Source organism: Myotis davidii, unplaced genomic scaffold (genome assembly GCF_000327345.1).
Source record: "Myotis davidii unplaced genomic scaffold, ASM32734v1 scaffold1034, whole genome shotgun sequence".
Taxonomy (NCBI): domain Eukaryota; kingdom Metazoa; phylum Chordata; class Mammalia; order Chiroptera; family Vespertilionidae; genus Myotis; species Myotis davidii.
Window position 1 is genome coordinate 90,387 of NW_006285919.1, and position 8,180 is coordinate 98,566.

General features: G+C 43.4%; 1 pseudogene; it reads right to left on the reverse strand.

Moving 5' to 3' along the window:
- Nucleotides 1-3,915: 3,915 nt before the first annotated feature.
- LOC102760705 lies at nt 3,916-5,270 on the reverse strand (annotated as a pseudogene).
- Between the last annotated feature and the right edge of the window lie 2,910 nt (nt 5,271-8,180).

The window sequence follows — 8,180 nt, forward strand, 5'->3', positions numbered from 1 at the left end:
CAAATGCCTAGAAAAATACAACCTTCCAAAACTCAATCAGGAAGAATCTAAAAAATCTCAATAGGCCAATAACTATGAAAGAAATTGAAGCAGTCATCAAAAAGCTCCCAGCAATCAAAAGCCTGGGGCCAGATGACTTCACAGGGAAGTTTTACCAAACATTCAAGGAAGATATAAAACCTATCCTCCTCAGACTATTCCAAAAAATTCACGAGGAAGAAACACTTCCAAGCTCATTCTTTGAAACCAGCATCACCCTAATACCAAAACCAGATAAAGACAACACAATGAAAAAGAATTACAGGCCAATATCCCTCATGAACATAGATACCAAAATCCTCAACAAAATCCTAGAAAATTGCATCTAGCAGTACATCAGAAACATCATATACCATGACCAAGTAGGATTTATCCCAGGGATGCAAGGATGGTACAATATCTGCAAATCAATAAATGTGATACATCACATAAACAAATTGAGAGATAAAAACCACATAATCATATCAATTGATGCAGAAAAAGCATTTGACAAAATCCAACACCCTTTCTTCATAAAAACTCTCAGCAAGGTGGGAATAGAATGATCATACCTCAACATAATAAAAGCCATATATGACAAACCCATAGCCAACATCATAATCAATGGGCAAAAAGTAAAACCATTTCCCCTAAGAACAGGAACAAGACATGGATGCCCACTTTCACCACTCCTGTTTGACATAGTACTGGAAGTATTAACCATTGTGATTAGACAAGAATAAGAAATAAAAGGCATTCAAATTGGAAAAGAAAAATTAAAACTGTCCTTACTCATATACAACATGACATTGTACATTAAAAACCCTAAAGGCTCCATCAAAAAACTATGAGATCTAATAAATGAATTCCAATGTAGCAGGGCAAAATTAACGCCAAGAAATCTATGGCATTTCTATACACCAATAGTGAACTTATAGAAAGAGAGACTAAAAAAGCAATCCCATTTACCATTGCACCAAAAAAAATTAAGATACCTAGGAATAAACTTAACTAAAGAGGTAAGAGACCTCTACTCAGGAAACTACAGGATATTGAAAAAAGAGATAGAGGAAGACAGAAACAGATGGAAGAACATACCATGTTCATGGATTGGTAGAATCAACATCATCAAAATGTCCATACTACCCAAAGCAATCTATAGATTCAATGCACTCCCCATTAAAATACCAATGGCATATTTCACCGACCTAGAACAAACTCTCCAAAAATTCATCTGGAATAAAAGAAGACCCCGAATAGCTGCAGCGATACTGAGAAAGAAGAACAAAGTAGGTGGGATCTCAATACCAGATATCAAGCTGTATTACAAAGCCACTGTTCTCAAAACTTCCTGGTACTGGCACAAGAACAGAAATATATATCAATGGAATATAGTAGAAAACCGAGAAATTGACCCAACCCACTATGCTCAATTAATATTTGACAATGGAGGCAAGAACATACAATGGAGTCAAGACAGTCTCTTCAATAAATGGTGTTGGGAAATTTGGTCAGATACATGCAAAAAAATGAAACTTGACCGCCAACTTACACAATACACAAAAATAAACTTAAAATGGATAAAGGACTTAAATGTAAGACAGGAAACCATTAACATACTAGAGGAATCCAAAGGCACAAAATCTCAGACATATGCTGAAACAATTTTCTTCACTGATACAGCTCCTAGTGCATTGGAAACTAAAGAGAAAATAAACAAATGGGAGTACATCAAAATAAAAAGCTTCTGCACAGCAAAAGAAACCATGAACAAAACAACAAGAAGGCCCACTGCATGGGAGAACGTATTTGCCAATATTTTCACAGATAAGGGTTTAATCTTTAAGATTTATAGGGAACTCATACAACTTAACAAAAGGAAGATAAACAATCCAAAAAAAAATGGGCAATGGACCTAGATAGACACTTTTCAAAAGAGAACATTCAGAAGGCCAGGAGGTATATGAAGCCATGCTCAACGTCACTAATCATCTGAGAGATGCAAATCAAAATGACAATGAGGTACCATCTCACATCAGACTGGCTATCATCAACTAATCAACAGCACAATTTATCATAGCTAGGATTTGGAAACAGCCTAAATGCTCATCAACAGATGAATGGATTAGAAATCAGTGGTACATCTACATGATGGAATATTACGCTGCTGTAAAAAAGAAGGAATTCTTACCATTTGCAACAGCATGGATGGAACTGGAGAGCATTACGCTAAGTGAAATAAGCCAATGAATGAGAGAAAAATACCACACGATCTCACTCATTTGTGGATAATAAAGACCATTATAAACTGATGAACAAAAATATATACAGAGGCAGAGCAGCATCGAACCGACTGTCAAGCTACAGCAGGCAGGCCGGGGACAGTTGGGGGAGCAGTAAGATATCAACCAAAGGACTTGTATGCATGCATATAAGCGTAACCAAGGGACATAAGATACTGGGGGGGCAGGGGATCCCGGGGGAAGGTCAAGGGGGAAAATAAAAAGGAGACATATGTTTAAAAAATAAATAAATAAATAAATAAATAAAACAAAATATTTGAATTTTAAAACTGGTAAAATACAATAGTTTAAATGCTCTTTATAAGTGAAGTAGCCAAACATATAAAGTATAAGTTTAGCAGCTAAAAATATAAAATAACTTTTAATATAAAGTAAATCTTATGAGCCAACATGAATTTACAATAATATTTTGTTCTATACCTGTTTCCTTTGACCAGAATAAATGACTGATTTCACAATTTTAAAAAATAACAATAAAATAAAATAATGTAAATCTTAAAAAAAAGGAAAGAAAAATTCAGATCACAATTCTTTTCTCCCTCTACAAAGGAAGATGTTGAGGGCAGCCTCTCACATGGGAAGTATGAGGGAGGTTCTCCTTGGAGGCAGGATTGGTTATCCTGTTACTATCTGAAACCATCAGACTTGGAGAAGTGACCAAGGGCCTATGGCACAGCGGGAATAATCCTGCTTCTTCTTTATATTCTTACTAGAGCCCCAGTGCACGAATTTCATGCATTGAGGAGGGGGAGTTCCTCAGGCTGGCCTGCACCCTCTCGCAGTCCAGGACCCCTTGCTCCTTACCGCCTGCCTGCTCACTGCTCCTTACCACCGAGCTCACTGCTCCTTAGCGCTGCCATGGAGGCAGGAGAGGCTCCCGCCACTGCCACTGCGCTCACCAGCCCTGAGCCCTATCTTTCTGTGTAGTTGTCTGTGGGCCAACTGCTCTCTTCCTTCTCACTTAGAGCGAGCAGCATGTGAGGGTAGAGTGCACTATTGTGGAATGCAGAGGGCCTCCCAGAGCTGAGGGGAGTGGCTGGACCCACGGGGTGAGAAGTGGACACAGAAGACACTATCTCACTCAATTGTGGAGTGGGCTGGCTGGCCTTCATCTGCCTGACCCCACGCAAGGAGGGACCGAGCAGGGTGTCCGCCTCTCCATTCTCCATCCTTCCATCTGTGATACCTGTCACCCTTGCCAGGCCTCCCCCAAAGTGAGTTCAGCTCAATCTCTGAATGTAAAATGGCACGGGGGGGCCTCCATTCTAGTGCCCCCTGACCACCAGCAACAGGACCTGGTCAACTGTATCTGATCTCAGGACGTTGGACAGCTGTAGAACATAGATTTGTTTCAAGCAAAGTTGGGAATGCAGACTTTCGTATGAGCCCCTATTCCAAAAGGTGGCAGTTTATTCACATTGTGGCACAGACACCTTCAAGAGTAACATAAGTGGGTAAAGTCAGGCTCAAACTGGCCATTTCCTCATTTAATCTTTCTGAGGTGCTTGGACAGAACCAAGTCTCAGCTCTTCGCAGAACACTTCCACCTGACACCCCTTTTTGGCCGCCTGCAGGCCGGGTGTCTGCTGGACCTTTACCACTTGATGTCCTGGCAGGCAGCCTTGGGCCCTGCTATGCTGTGTGTAGGGCCGCCTGGTTCAGGGGGAGTCGCCCCCCTCCCCAGCCACTCCTGGTACAGCTCCTGCACATGGGCGCTGGTCTCCGGGGGCCACACTGGGATGGCAGATAGATGCCTTCCATCTGCCGTAGTAGTGCCCTGTCTGCACACCCATCATCTGCCTGGGTTTGGCCCTGCCACTTAGACATGCCCGGCGCAGGCCAGGACCTCCACAAAGTGGCAGGGGAACTTGCCCCTCTACAGCTTCTAGACCACTTCTGGATGTTCCGAAAGCCGTAAACAGCCTCAAAGCATAGCAGCACCTCTTCGTCACTTTCAAGGGTGACTTCCTGGAAGTCTTTGTTCCTCAGGGTGCAGTAGGTGAGCACTCCCATGTCCTTGTTGAGCAGCTCCTTGGTCATGTGTCTGAAGATGTGTGCCAGGTACCCATTGGAGCTGGCACCCTCATGGAGCCTCACCTCCTTCTCCTTCATGTCTCCAAACAGAGTGTCTACGCGGTGTCATTCGAGGCAAGGTCACTTTGCTCCATTGTCTGGACAGTTTCACCTGAGGCTAACACGCAGTCAGCTCTCTGAGAACTATGTAAAGCTGTGGGAACATCTTCTCAAAGGGCCTCCAGTTTCTTGTCATAACCTGGGGCCACAATGATGAGGAAAATCTTGTCTGGGGACAGGTTCTGTTGTCCGGTGAAGTAGTACTTCACCAGATGCCCATGATCTTCTGGGAAGACATCGCTGTTCAGAGGTGGGGGTGATGGGGTGACCCAGCACATACTCTACATATTGGTCCCAGTCAGGGCAGGCGGAGGTCAGCATGGGTAGCCGGGGCTTTTCCTCACGGTGCTGGCAGTACTGACGCAAAAATTCCTTTTGACTCTGCAGGATGCTGAAGTCCACAGCTATCTTCATGTCAAAGATAATGTGCCCCAAGGCTTTTGAGGAAGCCTCAGAGTCTTCTGGATGCACCAGTGACACTGAGGCTGAATTTAGCAGCAAAGTAAGGCAGAGACTAAGGCACACGGACACTGCCATCACCTTTTGCTGTGAGGTATCACATTTCTTATTAAGGTTCAGAACATGGAAGAAGTCCTTGGTGTTCTGTTGAGAAACTTGGACTCTTTCCTCTGTGGTCAGACAACTGTTACACGCCAGGCAGTCATTCAGAAATATCTTGGTATTGGTCACCTTAGGGAATTCTCCCTTCTCTCCGTTCTCCTGAGCCAGACTCCGGATGTTGACTGTGGCATTCTCTTGGTCATTAGTTTTCGGTTTCTTACTACATTCCTTTCGTTTGCAGTGATCACACTTCATCTGGAGTGGGACGGGTGGGGGCCGGCTCAGTGACCTGGAGGAAGCACAGGGAGAGCAGTCAGTCACTACTGGTCATCCCTGGTGCTGCTGGAGGTATTCTTTCTTCCTTGTGGAGTGTCTAGGGAAGGGAAGCAGCCGCAGTGCCCGAGGCCGAGTTTCAGGATGCCAGCAGCGCTGTCAAGATCATGCTGGAGGCACTGATCTATTGGTGCCTGTCCTGTCCTCTGGAGATTGAACCTACAGGACTACTAAGGAAGCCAGTCCCCAGTTCAGCCCCGCCTCCGCCACCAATTGATTGAAGTCTGAGGGCCAGAAGGAGGGACCAAGAAGCCTGCCTTCCAGCTGCTCGCCAGTCCCCGTGCCACTCACTCTGCTTCCCTGTTAGCCATCCCCTGATCAATGGAGCCTGAGGGCCAAGGGATGGACCAGTCATCCATTTGGTCAGTATGGATCCTGGATTTTTATATATTAGGATAGTAGTGTCACACTATTAGCAGTAGGTACATTAGTAGGGTGCATCTTTGGAGCTTTTCATCTTGTCCCATAATTTGTGCCTCTTTCAGATTCCACCTCTTTGAATGCCCTTAATGTTGTTTTTCTGTGAGGCCATAACCTTGACTCCTTCTGTGTCTCCCTCACTACTGTGCTCTGTGGTGGTAGCTTCCTTGCTGTGGCCTGAGCTACCACTGAAGACTCAGTTTTCCACCTTAAGCTCAGATTTTCCATTGCAGCTTCAACACCTCACTTACAGTGTGTTAACCTGGAAGGCTTCTAGGCACCTCAAGGCCAATATTTTCAAAATCCAATGTATTCATTAATTTGTTTATCAATATCCTGCATGTGCCAAATCCTATGCTAGAAGTAAAACACCAAGCCAACTATTAACATATTCAATGATATGGCAGCTTTAATATCATGAACTTTGGAGAAGGAAAGGCTGTGTTTGGTCACTTTTGCTGGTAAGCTGTATAAACTTAGACAAATTATAGAACTTCTCAAAACCTGTCTGTTCACTATTAAAAGGGAATAACAAAATTACAGTGTTGAAGCTAGTATAATAATTCAATGTGATAATGTGTGAAAGGTACATAAACAATGCATGGTACATAGTTGAGATAAATAAATGTTGTTGGTTATGAAAACATGTATAAAATAAGTATGGTGATTCCTACCTCTACTTTAAAGATCAGGGGTAACTTCATGATGACAGAGGTTTTGCAATCATCCCTCAGAGATGAGAGGCAGTCAGCCAGGTGTTCCATCCCCATTTGTGAAGTTTTGAGGAGTGAAGTGGTCACTGAGAAGTGTACTTCTGAGAACAAAAAGTTTGTGGAGATCAATGGGGAGAGATGGAGGCAAAGTGGATGCAGGTGTCCAATCATTAAGTATCTTATGTATTAAGCTATAGAGTTTTCTCTTTATCTTGGAGCTATCAGAGCCATTGAAGGAATTAAAGGATGAAAATGGCATGATCAGATTTATATTTTAGAAAAAAAACCATTTATAACTGTGTGCAATAGGTCGGGGTCATGCCAGCTCAAGGCAGCAAGATCAGTTAGGAGGAAATTACAGCAATCCAGGCAGAGTGATGATAGCCTGGTTAAGGTAATGGCTTTAAAGATTGATTGAATGGTAGGGATCTGAATGGAGATGAAGGAGGTAGAATCTGCAAAATTTGGTAGACTAATGCCAGGGCTAAATGAGAAAAAGAATCTGGATGTCTGCCAAAATTCCTCTGTGTGCAAGTAGATTGAGCATCATTCAATGAGGAGGAAAAAAATGTTTGATAATGGGTCCAGTTTGGGATTGAATGTATTTTCTGTTAGATTTGTTGAAGAACTGGTGTCTAATAACAGACAGGCTTTTATTCCAGATGTAAGAAACCAGATCTGGGAGATGATAAGCAACCTCATGTGTTCAGATGGAGAATCAGGTGCCAGGTGAGAATAGCTGAAAGCATATCTGATGAATTTTAGGTACCTGCTCTAGGGTCAAGCCTTGGGCTGATCTGTGTCAGGGCCACAAACAATCAATCCCCAGCCTGAAGGGCAGAGCTCTCCTAGCATAATTAAGCCTGACCTTGTAGCCCTCCCTAAATCCTTCCTAAGTAGCTAATGGGCTGTGGGAGGTGCAGCAAGTGTTGCCAAAACAAAAACATTTGTATACATGTTGATCTATCCTTGTTTTAATCAGACTATAAAATAAAGCATTGGCTTGCAGGCTGGATCTTTTGTGTCCTCATCCAGGCATGTGAGATTCACCAACCCCAGCTGTATTCTCTTGTCTGTCTTTTCTTCAATCCTTCACCACCGCTCCTCAGGTCACCCTTGGCTGTTCTGGCACAGTATATGTAGTGCCCAATGTGGGGCCTGAGTATGGGGGAACTACAATTGCAAGGTGAAAGGATGCTCCAGTGAAGCACGTGCAGAAAGCAAAAAGTAAGGCAAGGAGGACAGTTTACACAGTTTAGTAATAGCTAGGTTTAAAAAGTGGGAAATTCAGGATCACAGTAAAATAACTTATATGTATCTATGCTTAAAGTTCTTCTCCAAGCACAGGGCTATTCTGTTAGACATCAACAGCTTCTTGATTTGTTGGATTTTGTAAATAAAACTTGCCCATGGTTTCCAGAGGAAGGAAAGGTAAATGTAGATAAATGGGACAAGGTAGGAAAGCAACTTAGAGATCATTGTATAGCTGAAGGTCCAGAGAAAAATTCCTACCTCTGCTTTCAGTCTGTGGTCCCTGATTCTGGACTACCTAGAGCCTACTCCAGAAAAGGAGTGGATGAATGTGCCAGGGGAACTAAGAGTAGAAGGCTACCAGAGGCTGCCAACTCTACCTGGACCATCGGCGCCTCCGCTACCTCTTCCAGTCCCTGGGCTACAGCTTCTGTGGGGAAGAGTCCTC